Source organism: Python bivittatus, unplaced genomic scaffold (assembly GCF_059951505.1).
Source record: "Python bivittatus isolate LINGU-HERP-01145 unplaced genomic scaffold, Pbiv_v1 ctg000500_np1212, whole genome shotgun sequence".
Lineage (NCBI taxonomy): Eukaryota > Metazoa > Chordata > Lepidosauria > Squamata > Pythonidae > Python > Python bivittatus.
In genome coordinates, this window is record NW_028277079.1 from 1,105,158 (window position 1) to 1,127,661 (window position 22,504).

Consider the following 22,504-nt stretch of genomic DNA (forward strand, 5'->3'; position numbering starts at 1 on the left):
ACCCAGCAAACAAGCGCAGCTCCCTCCAGGCCAGCATCACCAGCAAGATGCGCATGACCCAGCGGAGGGGTGTGGACTCCCACAGCCCCCGGGATGGTGGAGTGAAAGACGCCCTTCCCGGATGCAGCTCTGGGTGCGATGTGTCTCTGTGAGATCGAAGATAAAGTCAAGCTCCCTTTAGCTATGTGCCCAACGGCTGCCCCGCAAGGGGGCTGGGACCACAGCTCCCAGAATGCCCAGCTCACCTGGCCTTTGGGCATCCTGGGAATTTCAACCTCAGGCATTTAGGGCCACCTGATCCAGGACATCTGCGCCAGCTCAGGAGGGCTTTAGACGCCGTCCCCATTCTGCGCCACACTAAGCCTCACCCATGACCAGATGTGGGAGCTGCTGCTCAGGGTGGGGGCGCTTCTGCACTGGGGGGCCGGGGGGCAGGACAAAGTCCTGGAAGAGGTGGCCTGGAGTTTGGATCCATTCCGCATTTTAATCTTCTGGTGCCCTGCAAGGACCCTGGGACATTAACGAGAAGGGGTGGGTCCTCTGCCAGGGGCTGGCAAGGAGGGACGGGAGGCAAAAGCAGCACCTTGTTCTGCTGCCCCTCTGGCAGGCGCAGGAGAGCCTCGAACGGTGCTTTCCAGCTGGCACTGCCTGGAGGCCGCCCATCTTCCAAGGCAGCCTTGCCAGGAAATTCCTTTCTGTTTACTCTCCTTCCAGGACATTGATGATGACGTTAAAAGGGTGAGGGTTCATCTTCATTAGCACCATCCATTATCTCCTGGCAGGCTCCTGGGCACACCGGTGGTGCCAAAGAAAGGTGCCAGGTGAGGCTTGCCAACACAGGCCTAAACCGGGGCCCCCTGCCAAGCTTACACAAGCCGAGCAGCACCGCTGGAATCCACCTGGCACAGCCCCGGCTGTGGCTCTCGGGGCTGCCCCACCGCAGCTCAGGAGCCAAAGGCTGTTTCCCGGGGGCCACACACTTTCTTTCTTTATTGATTGGTGGGATCTGTATGGCTGCCCAACTCGAGCACAGTGACTGGGGCGGCTGGCCACCAGCCGCAGAAGGAGAACAATTCTCGTTGAAAACCAGACAATCATACCATGCGATCAGGGCTGATTCATCCCCTCTTCCTCCTGGCCTGACACCTGCGTCCGTGAGGTGGCATGGCTTCTGGGAAGTTGCCCACCCTACTGGAGTGTCTGGGAGGGGCAGACTGCGTGGGCGACAGGTAGGGCCTGATGCCTGTAAACCAGGTAGGGCCTGAGGGGTGACAACCAGTGCCTTGAACTGCACCGGGAGAGCCACTGGGACCCAGGTGGCTCAGAGGTTGTGGGGTACCCGAGCGTACCGGACCATGGGGCCAAACTCCGCGCACCCCCAGGCAGCCACACGATCTCTTCCTCAGAGTGGGAGGGGACACTGTGCGCACCCCGGGCAGTCTTGCCAGACGCCTCTGGAGACCCTGCCAACTCGGAACCCCAAACCGTCAGCCCGAGCCCCACGTCAACCGGGCTGGGACCACTGAGATGCTTGACTTCCGTGCCCCCTCTGGGTCTCGCTGGATCTCCAGGCAGGCTCTCCGGTTGGCGCTGTCCTCACAACCACCAGCACGACAGGACGGGAGAACCTGAGAACATCCCCAGACTTGGATCGGAGCGGCTTTTTCATCCCTGGGGGCCAACCAGGTGCCGGCAAAGTTTGTGCCCGAGGAAGGATTTGAACTCCATCCCCGCCTGGGCCGGATGGCAGGACGCCACAGTATTGCTTACGCAGAGTTTGGAAAGTGCACCGCACAAGCCAACATTAAGCCTGTGTCTGCAGGGCAGGGCTGAGCCTCCCCCCAGATGTACTGCGGCCCCCACCTTGCAGCAACTCCAGAAACAGGTTAAAACTGTTTTATTTCAATGCGCTTCTGGTCCCGGCCGGCTGACGGCAGTTTATCTTTGCCTTTCGCGATGATGGCTTTTTGTTTTGAAAACCGTTCTGATTTACTTCTCCACCATTACGGTGGGGGCCGGCTGCACGCCACCCCGAGTCTGTGGGATTGGGGTGGGTGATAAGCCCTGGATCCCTAAACGAACCAACTACAAACCGATCAATAAAGAGGCGGAAGGGGAAAAAATCCTTCCTCTTTATACAAACTAAAATAACCTTTGTATAGTTCTCCTAGGAGAGACCCGCTTGAACTGAGCCATTCTCTTTTTAAAGACACAGATCCACGGTGGGGAAAAAACGACAGAAACAGAATATTTAACCCCTTCTCTTCAATTCCCCCCACCTTTGAATAATTCAGCTAAATGGAGGGAGGAATACCATTCTGATTTTTTTTTAATAAGTTTCTTCTCTCTCAACCGAAGAAATTTTAATTGTGATTTTAATTGTCAGCCGCCTCTGGGGGAGATGGGCGGCATACAAATTTTAATAATAATAATAATAATAATAATAATAATAATAATAATAATAATATCATCATCATCATCATCATCATCATCATCATCATCATCATCATCTCCAAGGGCAAGCAAGGAAAAAAGGGTTCAGACCAGTGTTTCTCAACCTTGGCAGCTTGAAGATGGGTGGACTTCAACTCCCAGAATTCCCCAGGCAGCTTTGCTGGCTGGGGAATTCTGGGAGTTGAAGTCCACCCATCTTCAAGCCGCCAAGGTTGAGAAACACTGGTTCAGACAGACAGGGAAGCTGTTGCAAACGGCTTCCTTTATTTATCGGGGCAGGTCAAGAGCTGACAAGAACCAGTAATAAATAGCTGGGGAGGCTTTGCAGAGCCGCAGCCAAGAACAACACGGCACGAAGCACAACGGCACTGTCCCAGGAGATGTCTGCCCCAACAGGAGCGTGGCGGGTCTGCCACGTTCTTGCCAAGGGGGCAGGGGGGCCTCTGGCGCTTCCTTCCACCTGCCTCCCTTTCTTTCTCAGCTGCTGGTTGTCTGCATGGATACCCAGCGCCCACCCCCCGGGACTGTTTTTATACAAAATTCGAGTTAAAATTCGAGCAAAATTCGAGCTAAATTCGAGTTAGCAAAATTCGAGTTAAATACACAGTGGTTCAGGTTCAATACACAATGGTTCAAGTTCACTGCACAATGCTACTTGTACAGTGTATTATGCAATCATCCTGTTCCGGCTTACGTACAAATTCAACTTAAGGACAGACCTTGGGAACGGAAGTCGGTCATAAATTGGGGACTCCCTGTAATCAAGACTCCCCCTCCCCCGCTGATCTGACCAAACTGCACCCAAGAACAGACAATGCGAACCAGCACAAGGGGATCCACAAGGGGGGGTCAAGAAAGTCAAGATGGTGGCCACAGCAGCCAGATCAAAGCCCCACCCTTTCTTTACTGATGTAAAATCATCCCATCGCAGCCACCATCTTGACTTTCTTGACCTCCTCCGGTGGATGCCTCAAACTCAAGGCAACATGTGCAATGCAACCCCTGAAGACTTGTTGCCAAATTCCTCCCCCCACAACAGCATAAAAGCAGGACAGGGCCATCCTCTGATGCCTCCCTCCAGCTGGGTCCCTACGATGGGCTTTGACTCTCATCACCCCTAGCCAGGGTGGCTGGGGATGATGGCGTTCGGAGTCTAAGAGGCCTGCTCACTACAGGCTAAGGTAGGCCAGATGGTTCCCAGGCAAGAAAATTGTACTGGGGCCAAAATCAGGTCGCCAGGTGGACAGCTAGAACTGCTTTTGGAAGGGCTGATTAGCCATGCTCATCAGTTGTCAATATTCGTAGTTTATAGACTGACGCTTTTGAACTTTGGTGTTGGAGAAGATGTGGAGAAGACCGAGGAGAGCCAAGAAAACAAACCGGTGGGTCCTCAAGCAATCAGCCCCGAGGCACCGATGACCAGGCTCAGATGGTCCTACTTCGGGCACTCGATGCGAAGACGCAGCCACTCTCCTCTCCGGAGGAGGCTCTGAGGCTGGGGAAGGTGGAAGGAAAGAGGAGAAGAGGACGACCAGCAGCCAGCGGGAGGGACGATGTTACAGTGCTGGCGGGGCACCGTTGGGAGGACTTGAAAGTCCAGGGTGGGGACTGACCCTCCTGGAGAAAATCTACCTATGTGGTCACTAGGAGTTGAAAATGACTTGAGGGCATATAATCGGTCAATCAATGCAGAAACCGATCTCCCTCTGAGAAGTCCATAATGCTGGAAAAGGTGGAAGCGAAGAGGAGAAGAGGAGGACCAGCAGCCAGGGGTGGGCTCCATGACAGGGGCGACGGGAGCACCCACCCTCGGAAGGCCTGAAGGGCCAGGGTGGGGACTGATCCTCCCGGAGAAAACCTCTCTATGTGGTCGCTAAGAGTCAACACCGACTTAGTGGCACCTAATCAATCAATTCAATTTTAAACATACATACCCCCAGAGTCCTGTGCTGGAGTTTAACACATTTGCTCTTCCGTGTGGTTATTCTCAGCCAGGCTTTTTTCTGAGCGCTGGGAAACCTTATATGAGAATAAATGCATTCGTGTCTAAGGGTCCGTGAGATGCTTCGGGGGGGATGACCCACAGCCCTGGGCCTTTCCATTCCAGTCAGCCTCTATTATCTGCCATGCTCCCCACTCCGCTTCTGGCCCAATTGCAAGCCCCCATTTTAACTTCCAAAGTCATGAACAACTTGGGGAAAATCTTTTTTTTTTTTTTGAAACTGGCTCCAAGTCCTCTTCAAAGACCTTGGCCTGTGTACCCAGCGGAGTGAAATCTGCCTTTGATCGTCTTTCCAGCACCTTCGTCTTCCACCCAGCTTTAAATAACTTGCATTTCAAACGATACACGGCCTTTTTCCCCCTCTCGATAGAAAAAATAAATGTCTTTCTGTTTGTCATAGTTTAAACACTGCATCATACATGTGCCATTCTGTCCTCTATTTTGCCAGAGAACTTATATTTATGAGTGGTCATATAAAGGTGGGGAATAAAATAAAAGAAATTCAGATTTGGAGATCCTGTGGGCCCTCCACCCATTAACGAACCCACACCCCCAGCATCCCTTATGGTTGGCCAGGCTGGCTGTGGCTGCTGGGAGTTGTGGTTTCCCAACCCATCCTGTAGGGCAGTGTTTCTCAACCTTGGCAACTTGAAGATGTGTGGACTCCAACTCCCAGAATTCCCCAGCCACCCATGCTGGCTGGGGAATTCTGGGAGTTGAAGTCCACACATCTTCAAATTGCCAAGGTTGAGAAACATTGTTGTATGGATTGGGCTAACTTTCAAACCTGGAAAGCAATAATTTTGCCACTGTGTTATGTCCCTTCTAAAATAAAATAAGGCTCTAGTCCTCAAGATTCTCAATAAATAACAGATTCAAACAGAGCCTGCTTCATATCTAAATTGGCCATATTGTCTGCATCATCTGGCAAGCAGCCCTTTGTTGGGGTTTCTGGGCAGGGGTCTGTCAGCCCTCCAGCCACTAATATTCCCCCCCAGACCCCAGGAATTGTATGAATAGCCTCTGACTTCCCACACCAGCTCCTGATGCCACGTGGGCATCTCACAATTAACTTGGCGCTGCCCAGAAGAATTGCCTTTTCCTCCCAACATTGTTCTCAAAACCGCCCTTTGATCTAAATCAGTTTCTCAAACTGGATTTTGCAGAACTCGGTGGGGTTCTGTGAGAGATTAAAGAGAAAAAAGACTTCAAACACAGCCAATTTTCTATCACTGGAGCTTCTCCTCTGAGCTGAGTTTATTTTTTTTTTTCAACTAACAGGTTCCATGTCCAGAAAAAGTTTGAAAACCTGTTTCTAAGCAGCCAAAAGGGAGAAGCGAAAGATTTGAAGACAGACCCCCTCCCGAGCCTCACACTTGCAATGTGGGGTGATCTGAACCCCACCGTCTTCAGTGACCTAGAATCGGAAGGGAGCTGGCAGGTCCCCTAATCCAACCCCTTGCCCAGGGCAGGAACCCTCAGACCACCCCAGATAAATGGCTGGGTGGGTGGGTGGGAGGGGGAGATTGAGGAGGAGGAGGTGGAGGAGGAGGAGGAAAGAGGAAGGACGGAGGGAGGGAGGGAGGAGGGGAGGGAAGGAAGGAAGGAGGGAGGGAGGGAGGGAGGGAGGGGGAGATGGAGGAAGAGGAGGAGGAGGAAAGAGGAAGGAAGGACGGAGGGAGGGAGGGGGAGGGAGGGAAGGAAGGAAGGAGGGAGGGAGGGGGAGATGGAGGAGGAAACAGGAAGGAAGGATGGAGGGAGGGAGGGAGGGAGGGGAGATGGAGGAGGAGGAGGAGGAAAGAGGAAGGAAGGACGGAGGGAGGGAGGGAGGGGGAAGGAGGGAGGGAGGGGGAGATGGAGGAGGAGGAGGAGGAAAGGAAGGAAGGAAGGAAGGAGGGAGGGAGGGAGGGAGGGAGGGAGGGGGAGATGGAGGAAGAGGAGGAGGAGGTAAGAGGAAGGAAGGACGGAGGGAGGGGGAGGGAGGAGGAAGGAAGGAGGGAGGGAGGGAGGGAGGAGATGGAGGAGGAAACAGGAAGGAAGGAAGGAAGGAGGGATGGAGGGAGGGGGAAATAGAGGAGGAGGAGGAGGAAAGAGGAAGGAAGGACGGAGGGAGGGAGGGAGGGAGGGGGAAGGAGGGAGGGAGGGGGAGATGGAGGAGGAGGAGGAGGAAAGGAAGGAAGGAAGGAGGGAGGGAGGGAGGAAGGAAGGAGGGAGGGAGTGAGGGAGGGAGGGGGAGATGGAGGAGGAGGTGGAGGAAAGGAAGGAGGGAGGGAGGGAGGGAGGGAGGGAGGGAGGACAGCTTCAACACAGCCCCCTGCCCAGAGGAGGATGCAGCAGCAAGGGGCCACTGAAGCAGAACAGCCATCCAGAGCCCGCCAGATCTTGTCCCCTCTGGCCGAGCAACAGCTGTTCTGACGGACAGGAGTCGCGCATTTAGCAAACGTCTGAAACGTCTCTGCTTTGGCCTTTTCCATCCAATAGGTGAGCAGAAAGTGGGTTATTCTCATTTCCTGCTGCTTCCTCCAAGTGCCACCATGCAGTTCACACGACAGATGATAGAAAGATAGATGGGTAACCGATAGAAGAAACTGCATAAAATGCATCCATTTGCGAAAGAAATGCACAAAACCACACTATATAAGGGAAAACCGCGAAGAATGTACGTTAGGGGCTGAATGCCCAGAAATGCACAAAATGTTTACTGTAAACTTCCTCTCAGATCCAACAAACTAAATCTGACATTTTTGCAAAACTGGGAAACCGAGAGACACCGGAACAGATGGATTCCGTTGCCCTCGAGCCGAAGGGGCCTTTCGGATTCTTACTTCCCCGCGCCAATCCCTGCCCTGAGCAGTCACAGCAGGTGGGGGTCCAGCCCCCACTTGAGCTCAGCCTACGAAGGGAGCTCAGTCCTTTCCAGGAACAGCGGCTCCTCAACGGCCTCCGAGCATTTTGCAACTTGTGGACAAAACTCCCCATCCTGCGCCGTGCAAACGCCAGAGATGCCTCAACCTTCAGGGCCATCCCGAGGCGCGAGCTGCAAAATTTTCTGACCCCTGGCGCGCCTCCAGATTTTTTACAAACCTGAGCTGGCAGTCTGGCCCGGATGCTCACGGCACCTGCTCCAGATCTGCTGCATCTTTCTCGCTCTCTCTCTCTCTCTCTCTCACACACGCACCCCACGGCTGAAGACCCTGTCACACCCGCCCAGATCTGCAGATGGGGCCGGAGAGTGGCCGTCCTGCTGGGCCCTGGCAGGAGCAAAGCTCCCCCGCCAAATTCAGGGCTTTCCTTGACTGCCAACGTCCTTTGTCCGAATTAACCGGTGGGTCCGTGGGATTCAACAGAGTCCACCGTGCTGAACGGGGCTCTCAGGCCTCCCCAACCCTCCTGCCTGGAAATGCCAAAAATAGAACCGGGCACTTTCTGCAGGCAAACAGGGGCGCCAGGCCAGGGTTACGGGCTGTCCAGCTCAAAGCAACAGAGCAGAGCAGAACAGCCGAATCGCCTCTCCCTTGGCTGGCACCTTTCTCAGCCCCACCGTGAGACCTTCGGAAGTGCAGGGGCTGCGCCTTCAAGCTGAGCCGAGCCTAATGCTCTGCCCTGAGGCAATGCCAGGGACCACGGACATCCGGCACTTCCAGCTAGGATTGGAGAAGTCCTCGGGGCTGGCACCTTGCGGAAACACAGCTAAGCTATCTGGCTGCGCCCAGAAAAAAGAGCTTCCAAGGTTTTTGCCGCAATCTGTGGCTTACTCAGAACCAGGACGATGGGAAATTGGGGACTTTCTTTGGGGGGAATTAGCGAGCTCACAGCGGATTGATGGTGCTTTAGGCAGAAATTCTACAGCTCTAGAATTTCAACAGAGGAATCAACGTCAGCTGGTTAAAAACCGAGTCCGACGTGATTATTTGTGGGGTCATCGTAGAGACCCGCCTTTTCTCAAGCTCTGTTCCTGTCCCTCCCTGTCCAGCAGCCTTCTGGTGTAGTGAGTAAGGCAGCCGACCTTGACAGAAGGATGCAGAAGCTGGGCTTGTGGGGGCTCCATCACTGCCGAGGCCAAAGCCCCCGCCTCCCTCCATCAAGGCCAGCTCCCTTGCTTATCACACCTACCACATGGCAAGGGGCTCGGAGGCGACTTGATCCGTTCAGCCCAAAGAAGGGAGGGCGAAAGAGGCCACCAGAAAACGGCCTTCCAGTCCATGGAGGGATCTCCTGGGGAGAGGAGGGGGGTTCTTCTCCAGAGCCCCCGAAGGAAGACAAGGGCTGGCGAGGGGAGCTCTGCAGAGGAGACCCCGTCTCAAAAGGAGGAGGACTGTCTGGCCGTGAGAGGCGGGAAGCGGTGGACCAGCCTCCCGCCTGGCATCACGGAGAGTCTCAAGGAAAGGCCAGACAGCCCTTTGTCTGCAATGGTCAGAGGACACCTGGCCTGAGCAGGGGCTGGACTAGAGGACCTCCCCAGGCCCCTTTCAGCCCCAGGGTTGACTGATGTATACCTCTCATTCATTCCCCTTTATGTGGTCTGTAGACCACTCTCCCCTCTCCAGCTATTGCTCATGTTCCACATGTACCACTCACCTAAGTAAGAAACAGCTTAAAAGTTCCTTTGTTTATTTAGCCATTGTTCAATTACCAGTTACACACATAAGGAAAATCAGATTTCCAGCCCATCCGAACTAACTAGCAGGCGGTTGGACTAGAAGACCTCAGGTCCTCCCCAACCCTGGGATTCTACGGCTTTGTGAAGATGGCAAAGGTGGCCGTAGGACTTCTCGCCTCCCACTCGCCTGCCTCTTTCTGCTTCTGCCGGCCCTTCACACCGTCCCATCACTTTTGAAGCACCACCAGTGCCAATCACATTGCCGGCCTGTTATAAACATGGCTGGTTTCACAGCAATAAAGAGGCAAACAAAACAGAGGCGGTTAAAAAAAGACAGGGCCCTTGAATGTTTCAAACATCTGTCGAGCGAACATGGAAAGGCTGCTTCCAGATGTTCTTCTGCAACTCCCCCCGGCCCAGCCCCGGTGGGGCATCACCCGATCTGCGGTGCATCAGATGGCCAGCACAAGGTTGCCCCACGGTCGGCTGGCCCAGAGCAGGAGAGGAGGCAAAGGGGGCCAAACCGGCACCACAGAGAACCCAGAAACCCTCTGCTGCAGCAAAAGCCGGTCTGCACAACCTGCTAAGCCGTCGTAGGAGTGGCTGGCTTGGGCTTAATGAGCTGGTCCACCCAGCCGCGGCTGATGCTTAGCACGCTGTAAGAACCCATCCAATTGTGGCTTCTTTGTGGCTTAGCAGAATGTGTCAAGCCCATAAATAAGAATATTTTAATTTAAGTCTCGGTCCCATTATAGGAGAGAGCCTGTTTGGTGGAGAGGCTAAGGCACCAGGCTAGAAAGTGGGACACCGCGAGTTCGAGTCCTGCCTTAGGCACGAAGCCGGCTGGGTGACCCTGGGCCGATCCTTCTCTCTCAGCCCTAGGAAGGAAGCAAACCGCTTCCGAAAAATGTTGCCAAGAAAACTGCAGGGACTAGTCCAGGCAGCCACCGGGAATCCAAAACTGACTCGAAGGCACACGCACGTGGACACTGGCTGATGTTTTTAAAGCTGCGAAGGAAAGGCCCTTCCACCACTTCGAGGCACCCAGAACCTGCATGTTCAAGAGCAGTCTGCCTCTGACGACAGTGTGCCACTTATTCGCTCAAGCTCTCCAGAATCTCTGGTTGGCTGCGCGTTAGAAAAAGGGCGCTGGGCTGGACTGGGGAGCCAGTATGGTTTGAACTGGGCAGAGGGAGGTTGGGGAGCCCCAAGAACGTCTTCCTGAGGGTGCCTGCCTCGGGGGGCAAGAGCGGTGTCAAAACGCAGGCAGTGCTCCAGCAGCTCAGCCTGGTGGTCAGTGATGCACCGCGGCTTCGTGGTGGAATCAGCTTTCTTAACAGCAAGGCACACCGAGGCTCCTGTATAGCCCCACCTGCAGCCTTGGCCCCTTTAAGATGTGTGGACTTCAACTCCCAGAATTCCCCAGCCAGCATGGCTGGCTGGGGAATTCTGGGAGTTGAAGTCCACACATCTTAAAGTTCCCTAGGTTGAGAAACAATGCATTAAGGATACCCTCCCCAAAGGAAGAGCTTTCTTTCTGGAATAGTGGAAGTTACCCCCCCCCCGCCACCCTTTCTTAACAGGACAGGAAAGAGATTCCACTGAGGTTTGGGACTCCCCCCTCACCACATCAGAGGGAAGGGCCCTTCCTTTGCAATTTCTGGGCTAAACTGCAGCTCTGGCCCGTTCTTCTTTGCATCTGAATTCTTAGCATGCTGCCCTCCTATTCTCAGCTGAGAGATGGCAAACATTCACCGAGGCAGAAAAATGTGGATATTGCAACCATATGCACGCTGAGATTTAAAGACAGCTGCATGACAATTACGGGGGGATTTTTTTTTTCATCCATAGACTGATGCCAGAACTAGAGCAATTTGCCCCACAGGGCGAAGGTCTTGGTCTAAAAGCTGGGGAGAGCCAGTTGCAAGGCCCCCCAGCCTTGGAAACCCACCAGAGGGCTCAGCCAGTTGGCCCCCCTCGGCCTCGCCCACATCGGGGCGTTGGTCGTGGGGATGAACCTGGAGAAAATCCAGCCAACCAAATCACCGGGTGGCCGAACCCAGGCCAGAGTTGGCCAGGTGTGGGCGAAGCCGACAAGGCGAAGGCTGCATGCCGGGGCTGAATATTTATTTTCCTGCCCATCCCACAGCAGCACAAGGAGGAGAACCACCACTGCCTGCAATGACCCAAGACGCTCGAGGTAAAAGCAATAATCAGCAGGAACACACCCACCGCACGGTCTGCCCAGTCTCCTGGCCCAAATGCCAGGAGGTCTTCAGAGCCTGGCCAAAAGCTAACCGCTTCGGGGCCTCTCGATCTCTGGAGGGGCGCTGCGGCACAGGGCAGGGTCCGCCACAAGGAAGGCACGACTTCGGGGTCCCACAAGCAACGTTGTTTGATGGGAGGGATCCAGGACACGCCCTCCCTGCTGGATCTGGTGGGGTGGGCAGAAGCCACGGGGGGCAAGCACTCCCACTAATAACCCCTGAGTAACTACATTGCTTAGAAAGTAAGTTAAGGTATACCTACATACTTTAGAGCAGTGTTTCCCAAGTTTAAGATGCGTGGACTTCAACTCCCAGAATTCCCCAGCCAGCATGGCTGGCTGGGGAATTCTGGGACTTGAAGTCCACGCATCTTAAACTTGGGAAACACTGTTTTAGAGCAGCAATTTTCAGACACTTTGGTCTCAGGACCCCTTTGCATTCTTAAAAATAATCGAGGCCCCCAAAGAGCTTTGGTTTACAGTATATGGGTTTTATCTATCCATATTTACTGTACTAGAAATTAAAACCGAGAAATCTTAAAATATTTATTTATTTATTTATTTATTTATTTATGTATGTGGCGCCGGGGCCCCTTGAAAGGTTCTCAGGGAGGACCACTGCTTTAGCGTATAAAGCACCATCTAGAGCAGACTCCGCAGAACCTCTAATGGGCTCTTCTGGATTAGCAGACCAGTTTCCTGGGTTTCACACCTCCCATCCCACCTGATCCCTAAATTAATCTGTTTTCTGGGTTCCGCTATGCAGCGCACCCTAAATCAACCTGATGGGCCCACCCATATAAGCTCTCCCCCGGCCAGCACAGACATAAAATCCAAGCTGGGACGAACCAAACTGCCAAGATTTTCTCTGACCAGTTAATGCAGCCGTTGGCAAAACCTTTGCTTCTTTTTTGCCAGTTTTTCAGGGAGGGGGGTGGAAAAAGAAGGAGGCCCTGACTGGCGAGGGAGCCAGACCTGCTCATCTGAACAAAGAAGGGGGGGCGAGAAGCACTTCCCACGTTTATAAAACTTTATAGAAAAATATGGCAGATGAGGAGCTAAGGCCAGGTTTCGCTGAAGACACCAAAGCTGAAAAAGGGGCCCGGCGGTCATCTAGGAGAGAACGTGGCTGCTTGGTCCCCAGGGTGAGGCCTGGACACGGAGGATGGATTTCGTGCCCCCATTTACGGATCTGAACCAACCCCCAGTCGGAGGCGCTGGCTTTTGGCCGAACAGGTGGCGTGCCCAGCCGACTCGGCTGTCTCCGGAAAGCTAAGCGGAGGAGTTAGACCTGGACAGGCCTTGGATGGGAGAGCACCAGGGAATCCAGGGGGGCGGGCAAGGAAGAAATCTCCAAAGCCGCTGCTGCCCCGTGGCCGAGAAGAGCCCAGGATGTGCCCTGAGGTCCCCAGGAGACAAGCCCAGCTAAGAGCAGATTTAAGAACTTCACCGCCTTGCAAACTTCCTTGCTGTCTTTCAAACAATGCGCAGCGACAACCGCGAGAAAGAGGCCCAGAAGCCCATCCAGAAGCCAGGGTAATTAACTTGAGATCTCCCACAACGGGGAGGAGGGCTCCGCTGTACACTGAGCTCTGGCGCGCAATGAGCAGAGCCAGAATTATGCAAAGCCGGGAGTTGAGCACATTTCCCCCAATTGGCATAACGGACTCCGGCCGCTTTTCTCGGCACTGAAGTCATCCGTGGCCAGGCCCACCAGCCTGGTGTGATTCAATGGCGGGGTGTGCGCAGGCGCCTCCGTTCTCATGGCAGTGAGGAGGGGAGGGCCCTGCTCCGAACCTTCACCACAGGGCCAGGCTTTGGACTACAACTCCCTTAATCCCCTGCCGCTGGCCCAACGGGCTGGAGCGGATGGGCCCAAGCAGAGCATCTGCAGGACCAGCCACGCCACGATTTGGTGATTCCCGAGCTGTCCATCTCCAGAAGAGTCGCCTGCCTCTCTGGTCCCTGGAGCAGAGAGAGGGGCTCTCCAGGAACCCTGCTTCACACGGGCAACAGGTTGACCTCAGCGTTTCTGGGGCAGAGACCGACCTCCACGCCTAAGTGATGCGAGGGGGCAAGGCCGGATCAGCGCCACTCGGTCAGATGCCTCCTCTTCCAACTTCCTTTCCCCTCGGTTCCCTCACGGCGCAGAACTGACCCGTCCGGCGGGAACGGGCAACCAAGCCCTGCGTGGGGGAGCAGGGGGAGGGAGGCATGCAGAACAGACCCCCTCCTTCTAGCGAAGCTCTTTGCTTGGCAAGAGTCCGCCACCTTTCTGCAAGGCACTTGAAACTATAATGCAGTAAAAGTTTATATGACACACGCACCGGCGGTGCCCGACAGTGACTCCACGGAGGAGTAAGCAGCTGGCGATATTTACAGCCGAAGCCCCATCCATCAGGCAGACAGAGGGAGAGGGAGAGGGCCTTGAAAGGGAGAATCCTCTGATTCACAAAACCAGCTGAAATATTTCTTCGATGGCTTTTCCCCCTCCATCAGAGACAAAACTCTAAACAATTTAATAACTTTGTTTTTCAAGCACTTGAGCTTAGCTGCAAAGTAGAATAAGAAGACTTTGCTGGCCGGGCACCAGCAGATACCAACCGCCGACTCTCATGGGGTAAGGATTCAGAGTTTGGCATGGATTTTGTGCACCCGAATGACCTCCCCCTGATCCATCTGGAGCGAGGGGCCTTAAGAGATCCACCTGCAACTGAGGTTCTCCTGAACTGGTCCGGGGCGAGAAGATCCTGCGTGGCCACAGGGCGAAGTCTGCTGCCCCCGTACATCCCGCCTCCCTTCAATCCCCTACTTCATGCAGCACCATCGGGCAGCTGCCACAGAAATAGATAGTAATAAACTCAAATGCCCCCAAATCCTACCCCTGCCTTTCTAGCAAACCAGCACTGAACAAGAGTTGCAAGTTCCAGAGACGTAGCATTATATAACAGACACTGTTTAAAGAAAGCAGATTTCCAAAACCAAAACATTTTTTTCCCTCTTTGTAACCACAACTTCGTTGTAAATAGCCAGCAGCGCGATTTTAAGGGAAAGGCGCATCATTCCAGGGAACAAAGGGAAAACAGGCTCAAAAGGACTGAGTGGACGACCCTGATGATTTCTGGAGGTAAATGCCTTCTTCCCTCTGCCCCGAACCTCTAACACAAAAACATGAGCCTAACGCTGACTCTCTTGTGCCTGCGGTTCTGTACGCATGTGTGTTTAATCTTGCTAAAATATGTGGGCAATGTCATTCCTGCTCTTGCAAGTTTTCTCTGGTAGCTACCCTGGATATCAGAAATATGGGATTCTAATTCATTAGTTAATTAATTTAAATTCCAGAGGAATTTGCAGCAGGGATCTGCTGGAACAGATTTTCCAGCCAAGTCTGGACAGCACAGAAATCTGAGATGAAAGTTGGCTATTCGCAGCACAGCAATCATTCCCTTTCTCAGAAGGAGCACCCCTGATCAAAAGGGGCTGCGCTAGTCTGCCTCCCCCCCACCCCAATTTTCTAGGAAAGAAAAGACGCTGGAGACAAAGCGGGAAAATACAAAATAAGATTTGGGCCATCCGTAAAACCTTTTTTGGACCTTCTGCAACATCTCGCACCAGAGGCAGTTGTATAAGAGGGACTCATCTGGAAGCACCTGGCCCAGCCAGGAGGGGAGGTGCGGCCCCTTCCCCAAGTTGTCAGAATCAAAGAAGGGAAGAATTCCCAAGCATTTCCTCATCTGTTAGGCTGGGGAGGGCATAAGCGCTTGGAGATGCACCCCCACATGCCCAAGAGGGGCCCAATCCGCACCCGGAGGCCAAGAGGTCCCAGGCAGCAACTGGCAGGCTGCGTTCAGACAACTTCCTCATAAATAAATTCACCCCACGCCTGGGTTGGCACAATACTGGACCGCCCAACGCCTGGATGGGTCCAAAGGCAGGGCCCAGCAGCCAAAAGTAATTAATCCACTTTTAAAGGATCTGAAATTACAGTAGCATGTTGTGTGAACGCAACCACATGTTTCGCCTGTCCTGGAAATGCCTTTTGGGGAGGCGTTTTCGGGGCTCCAGAACCCTTTTTTAAAAAGCCACCGGGCTGTTTCTGCCCAGCTTGGGCAACGGGAGGTGGCACGCCCAAGGCACCGGCTCCAGATGTTCCGGGCGCGCAGACGAGGCCCCTGGGGAGCCGGGGCCCAGCCAGGAGGGGCGCCCCGCCCCGCTCCGCCCCGCCCGGACCCGCAAGCCCCTCCGCATCCGCCGCTTCCCCCCACCTGCCCCGGCCGCCTCCCGCTCCCCCGGCCCCGGGAGCAAGAGACGCGCCTTACCTCGCCGGCCCGTCGCTCTCCCCCGGGCTCCTGCGCAGCGCGCCCCTCCGCCCGGGCGAGGAGGGTGCGGCGGGCGGACCCCGAGCGCGCAAAAGCCGCCTCCCGAGCGGCGCGCCAGCAGCCAGGCTCACGCCCAGGCGCGCGGGGGCCCGCGGACGGGGGGCGTCATGGCGCCGGCACGCGGGCCGCCTTCAGATGGCCCCCCCGGGGGACCCGGTCCCGGCTCCCGGCCGCCGCCGCCGCCGCCGTCGCCGCGCGGAATCCAAGCCGGCCCGGCGCCCTGGACTCATCCTGGGGCCCCGCGCGGCGAGGCGGCCAGGCGCTCCGGGCTGCGCGGGGGCTGCGTCCGGAAGGCTCCGGGCCCCGGGCGCGGGGGACTCCGGCGCCGGCCCGCGGGGCTCCTTCGCCCGGCGCCCTCCGCCGCTCCAGCGCCGGCCCGCCTCTCCCGGCCCGCCGGTGCAGCGATGCTCGAGCGGGCGCGCGAGGGAGGCGCTCCGGATCGCCCCTCGGCAGGCTGCCCGCGCCGCGCCCCCGGCCCGGCAGGGCGCGGGGCGCAGGAGGGCAGGCGCGAGCTCGCGGCGGCGGCGGCGGCGGTGGCGGCGGGACCCCTGCGCCGGTCGGGATCGCGCCCTCCAGGCGGCGGCGGCGGCGGCGGCGGCGGCCAGGGCGCGGAGAAGTGTCAGCCGCCAGCCGAGATGCGGCGGGTGGGGTGGCCGCAGGCCCCTCCCCCGCCCCCCGCCGCTGGGCTGCGGGTGTCGGGTTTCGCCCGAGCGGAGGCTGCGGCGGCTCCGGGAGCCCGAGCGGGGCGGGCGGGCGGGAGCCTCCGCCTGGACCTCCGACCCGCGGCATGCCCCGGACGCCCCCCCGCCCGCCTGGCGGTCGCCCTGGCCCTTTGTGGCCCCCCGCCGACCCGCCAGTGTAGCCGGGGAGGGGGGAAGAGCGGCTCCCCGGGAAGTCTGGGAAAGCCTCCGAGCGGTCGGAGGAGCGGGAGCCCGAGAGCGCGGCGCCAAGCGAAGGCCGGACTCGACCCCGTCGGGCCCCCTGTGCTGAGCAGGGCTGGACTGGATGGCCTCTGGCGCCCCTTCCGCCTGGCGGTTCTGGGACCGCATCCTCCGACCCGGCTACGTTGCAGGTCTCTGCCCTCTAGGAAGCTGCCCTCGTCCAGAAGGAAGGGAGGGGAGCCGAAGGGGCAGCCCAGCCCAGCAGCTCCGGGGCATTGACGGTGGTCGGGAGAGAGGCCACCGAGGGTCCCCCGACAAGTGGGCGCTTTTGAGAGGGGGCTTAGCAAGATGCACGGTGGAGGGGTCTTTTGCAGCCACTGGGCCTGTATCCCAGCTTTCTCCTGTGCCATGCGCCTTCCCTGGCAAGGCAGATAAACACGCATTGTGACAATGGCATTTGGGACATATGCAGATTTTCCTTGTCACCCCAGAGAGAGTTGCAACCCCTGAGAAGGCCAAGGAAGAAATCAATGATGATGCGCAGTGTTTCTCAGCCTTGGGAACTTTAAGATGGGTGGACTTCAGTTCCCAGAATTCCCATGCTGGATGGGGAATTCTGGGAGTTGAAGTCCACCCATCTTAAAGTTCCCAAGGCTGAGAAACAGTTATAGGCCTGCAAGGTGGGAAGGCCGTGCTGCACAGATCTCCAGTAGGTCCAGAAAACGTGCTTAGAAGGGCAGGACTTCTGCAGTTTTTCACAGGATCCGCCGCCTCTTTCCTTGGAAAAATCAGGAGTCTGGCAGCACCTTTTCCAGCGAACGCATTTTAGTAAACGGCAGAAGCTGCAGGCTGGGTGTAAGTGTCGACATGCAGGAACTCAAGGCGACACACGCCACCCCCACCCCTCTCTGACTCAGTTCTTGCACTTGGCACCTCTTGTATTGCTGCTCCAAGACGCTAATCAGAAAACTGCAACTTAAAATACAGGCCACCCAAGCAGGGAGATCACGTACAAAATGGCACTTGCCGCGTTGCACGCACCAGGTATGCGCCAAGGGGTTTGCTTTGGTGGTGCCACGGCTCGGCTGTGTGCGAAGCATCCTGGAGCGTTCACTGGCGGCTTCTGGCCCAGCCTCATGGCCCCTGGGTTCACTGGTGGCCCTGCACCCTGCAGCAGATTGGATCCCATCCTCCTGAGACCCTTTGAATTCCCCCACCTCACCTGGGGACCCGGTCCAGCTGCCACTTGCCTTTGACTCATCAGCCCCCAAACAAATTCCAGCTTGCTGAAGAGATGGGGCCTCCCCGGCAGGCAAAGGTGGGGACCAAGGGGTGGGACAGGGCAAGGGGGCGAGGCGCGACCCATGTCCATATCTGGCAATCCTTACCTCTTGCCAGCAGACCTGCAAGGGCTGGCTCTAGTGACAGTACTCAGTGCATGCTCAGAGGCGCTTGAGAAATAAGGGAAATTCACAAGAGATGTCAGCGGGCTTCTCCCACAGATGCTGCAAAGCTCCCTCTAGTTTAGCGCCTAGGGCTTAAAGGGAGGCAGTCCAAATTCTCCATGCAGACTTCGGGATATGGTGTTGGGAGGTAGACTGCTTCCAAAAGTGGAGGTTCCACTGAGCCCTCAGGCTCACAGAGGGATCTACTGTGAATCTGCCCCACCCACACTTGAGAACTTAGCGGAAAGGGAAGTGAGAAAAGTCAGGTGGGAAAATCCTGCTACTCTGAGGAATCTCTGTGTCTAAACGCAAAAGAAAAGCCTGGTTTGAGTTGTAAGAACTGGGTTCAAATTTACTGGCTGCCACAGAAACTTCCTGGGTTTATTTTGTTGGGGGGGAGTCACAGAGAGGGAATACATCTATATATTGATTAAGCAGCAGGTTAATCTTCTGCAGCATATCACAGAATAGCCGCTTTGTTATTGCATAACCTTACAATCCACCGTATTAAACAGAAGTTTGAATGCAGCAGCTCTTGAACCTCTGAAGCCAGCTCGACCGTGTGCAACTGGGATGTTGCGACCGCATTACGCAACCCTGCAACCACACGATGGCTTCAGGTCTGGCTCGCCCGGCGTGCGAAGCCACGCCCTGGGTTCCCCCAGACTGCCTACGAACCGGCTCCCTGTTTGCTGAGCCTGGAGGGTTGTGTGAACGCACCCCGAGTTCTTAGGAAAGAAGGGGATGGCTTCAACTGTTAGGTGGGGGACCCTTCACCTCTCTAACGCTTACACTGCCCCCTGCTCAGCTGTAAACCCCACTTAGTTCAACAGGGATTATCCCCAAGAACCAAGGATTGGATTGCAACCTTAATATAAACAAACATGACGATCTCTCCAAAGACGGTTCAGCCAGATGGTTAACATTACAAGTTAAAGTTGCAGTTGCTTTGCTAAACAGACTTTCTTTTTCCGAAAGAAGCATGTAGAAAGGGTGGCTTTGTGGCGCCACGCTCCCCAATCAAAGACATCCATTCAATGCACGGCAGAAAACGGGGGAAAAGGGAGATAAGATGTTGCCACCGATTCTGCTGTTTGGAAAGGAAACAACATTTGCCATGTGCTTAAATCCACAGTCCAGCTGCACAGGCAATTCCGGGTAGCGTTTGGGCCCCTGCGGTGGTCTCTGTGTATGTGCGCACGCATGTGTACACACACAGGACCGCAGAAGGCAAACCCAATTCTCCAAAGGTTGGGAAAATCAGAAATGACCTGGTGGCACTTTTTCTGACTCACACGTTTTATTAAAAGGCAGACGCTTTCATGAGAGTCCAGAAAGATGTTACCAAGATCATTCTGATCTTTCCCACCATAGACTAACAGGGCTGTCCTCCAGCAGCGTCACCGAAGGGTGGCTTGGGTGAGCGAATTTCTTCCAGGGAAAAGATACAGCGACATCGGGGGGGGGGGGGGCATTTTAGCTTGGAAAAGGGGGAAGTGAGGGGAGGAACCAGAATAGAAGCACAGCTTTCTTTAGTTTACGCAGTTCAGCTCAGTGTTTTTCAACCTTGGCAGCTTTAAGATGTGTGGACATCTTAAAGTCCACACATCTAAAAGCTCCCAAGGTTGAGGAACACAGCAAAAGAGGATAAATCCACTTTCTCTTTTATGAACAACCCTCCAGATATCTGAAGACCCCAGGCGTGTCTCCCAATATGTTGTTCTATAAACTAACATCTCCAGATGCTTCAATTTCCCTTACAGGAGTTGATTTCCAGGCCCTTCACGATCTTCACAGCACCCTCTGAATGTGCTTGATCACGCAGTCATGGCCACCATCTTCACTTTTTTGACCCCACTTTGTGGATACTCCTGACACCTGAAATTCTCCAGCCATGCCAGAAACAGCGATCAAATGTATACAGACCTCGTGCCAACCTGTCTGTGTGTCTGTTTAAATGCTGGATCATTTGTGCTGGAGCTACAGACTCTGAGTCTTCCAGAGCTGGCATCCATCTCTACTTCCGCCCTCTCTCCCTCTTGGTGGGGGGGGGAAGGTGGGGGGAGACCGAGGGAGGAGTGCACTGTAGTTAATTTTGCATCAGCAAGGTGCATTGAAATGCATGATACCCGTGCTTTCTCTTCCCAAGCTGCTTGGGACAGAAGAAGCAAACCATTTTGCTGCCGGTGTTCCCCCCCCCCCGCCCCCTGCCATTAAACATGAGTCTTTTTGCTGAAGCCGTTCCTCTCTTTTGCCCATTTCTGCGGAGCCAGATCAGTCCTTGGATTTCCGCATCGCTCCTGTGTGTTGACTCATCTCCTCATTCCAAAAGGGTGACAGGATCCACCCCATCCTGTCTCTCTCTTGGCCAATTATCCCAGGCAGATGTTGGCCATTAAGACTTTCCAGCTGTCCCACGGAAAGGAGGTTTCCAGATGGGGAAGGGGCGGTTACTGTCCACCTGAAAGATATTACGGAGACTTTTTCTCCCGGAGAGAATCAGCAGCCACCCCACCAAACGGCTCAGCTTGATCTCCGGCGCTTTGCTGAAAGCAGGAGCTTGAAACGGATTAGTCGATCTGGATCTTTCAAAGCCTGCTGAGAAGAGCCACTGAGCAACGTCCTGAAAGTGCCGGCAGACCTGCCTCCCAGCAGCCATGGGGGGCAGGGGTCCCGGGGTAAGAGGTTTTCTTTTCACGCAGAGAGACCCCTGAGGACCCTGGGGCTTCTCTGCACGAATAACAGAATAACAGCCCTGCTGCGTGGACCGGTCGAGGCGTGAAGAGCTCTGCCTAGATGGGACTGAGGCTCTGGTGCATCCTGACGTGGGGGCAGGCAAGGCCAGCCGCCTCTGAAAGAGGCTGCCTGCGGCTTCTCTGCATGAGTCACCCATCAGGTCATCAAAAGCCTCACTCAGACGTCTTGGCCTCTTGGAGAAACGGAGGAGCAGGAGGAGGAGGAGGAGGAAGGCCCTTGGAGAACCGGACCAGCCTCCTCACGCTGTGGGTCTCTTCTCGCGCCACACAGGCCTGGCCCTCAGAGAGGGCTCTTCCCTCGCTCGGCTTTATCCGAAGCCGGAATTGCCAGCGTCACCTGGAAAACACCCGACTGAACCAACCACTCAGGGTGAAGCCTGGCCAAACCCTGCCCCATCCCGAAACAAGCACAGCTGGTTTGGGATTCTCTTCCCCTTTCTGACCCTTACACTTTCCAGGTAGGGGTATTTATTTCTTCCACAAACAAGACATTTTGGTCCAAAGATGCCTACAGCGTGCCCGGAACAAAGAGGTGGGCCTGCAATCCCGCTCGGCAGTTTGGAATGCTGAGAACAGGTCCCGGGCGCTCTCACAAAATGGCTGGCGGGGTGGGTGTGGCCTGTTGTGCCCCACCCACTGAGCAGAAAGCCAGAGAGGTGCTCCTCCAGCCCCCCCGGGTGCTCTCTGGCCGCCGGGTTTATCTCTGCCTTCCTCCTAGGCGGGGGCACCTTTCCAAGCCCAGCTACGCCGCCATCGCTTCTTGGAAATGTGTTTGGTGATTAATTTGTTTATTATTCCATGTTTACAGCGTTGTTTCTTTAGAAGCCCCAAAAGTAGGAACAAGAAAACATCTGGGGAAAGAACAGTTTGGTAAAACAATTAAAACAAGCTGCCATACAACAAGGCTGGGGCTGCCGAGAAAGCACAACGTGGCGCCGTGCGCAGTGGAAAGGAAAATGAAGATAATGCTGCCGGCCGGCCCTCCGATCTGCCCAGGCTAGTTCTGGGGGCATTTTTTCCCCCAAAGTGTAATTATTTTCAAAAATAAAAGTAAAATCAGGCTGCCTAGAGTCCATTGGGCACCAGCACAGCTTCCCCCGGGCACTTTGGCACCCGCGAGCACCACACTGGGCACCAAGATGTAAGCCGCAGGCTGGCATCCGGACTTCCCACTGATCCCGAGCCGAGCTGGCTCCTGAGTGGAGCAAACTGGCAGTGGGTGAAGCTCTGCTCCTTCTCGAGAAACAGAGCTGGCTTCCTGAGGAGAAGGAACCTGCCCCCGGAGGCAAACCTTGCTGGGCCTTTTCCTCTCCCCTTGTGCTCTAATCTTTCTTTCCTCTTTCTGCCTGGTTTGCATTAAGCTGTTTGCTTAGCAGCTACTGGTGTTGGCCAGAAACCTGCCTTTATTCTTTGTTGTGGCTCGTTTGATGCTTTGAGAAATTCCCTGTTTCTGGAGTCCTCACCCACCCACCCACCCACCCACACGCAGACAGATGATATACCACGTCAGTGACACCAAAGGTGGCATTCTTCGGAGGGAGGGGGCAGGAAAGAGACCCCAGGGTTTTTTGAAGCTGGAAGTGGAAACGCCTCCCCCCCCCAGTCCTTCCTGGGGCCAGCCTCCCTGGCTTCCCACATTTCCATTCAGTGCAAGGGAAGGGAGGGCGGCTCTTTCCAGTGGGGAGGGGTGAGCAGCCAAGGAGGCTGCAGATGGCTGAAGG

At 55.4% G+C, this 22,504-nt stretch overlaps 1 protein-coding gene across 1 annotated transcript in view; it reads right to left on the reverse strand.

Moving 5' to 3' along the window:
* Positions 1-16,338, reverse strand: part of NRTN (neurturin) — a 36,743-nt gene extending 20,405 nt beyond the window's left edge. The window contains exon 1 of the mRNA XM_088147281.1: positions 15,642-16,338. The gene's annotated coding sequence lies outside the window, so the exon portion shown is untranslated. The remainder of the gene's footprint in view (positions 1-15,641) is intronic.
* Positions 16,339-22,504: the final 6,166 nt, after the last annotated feature.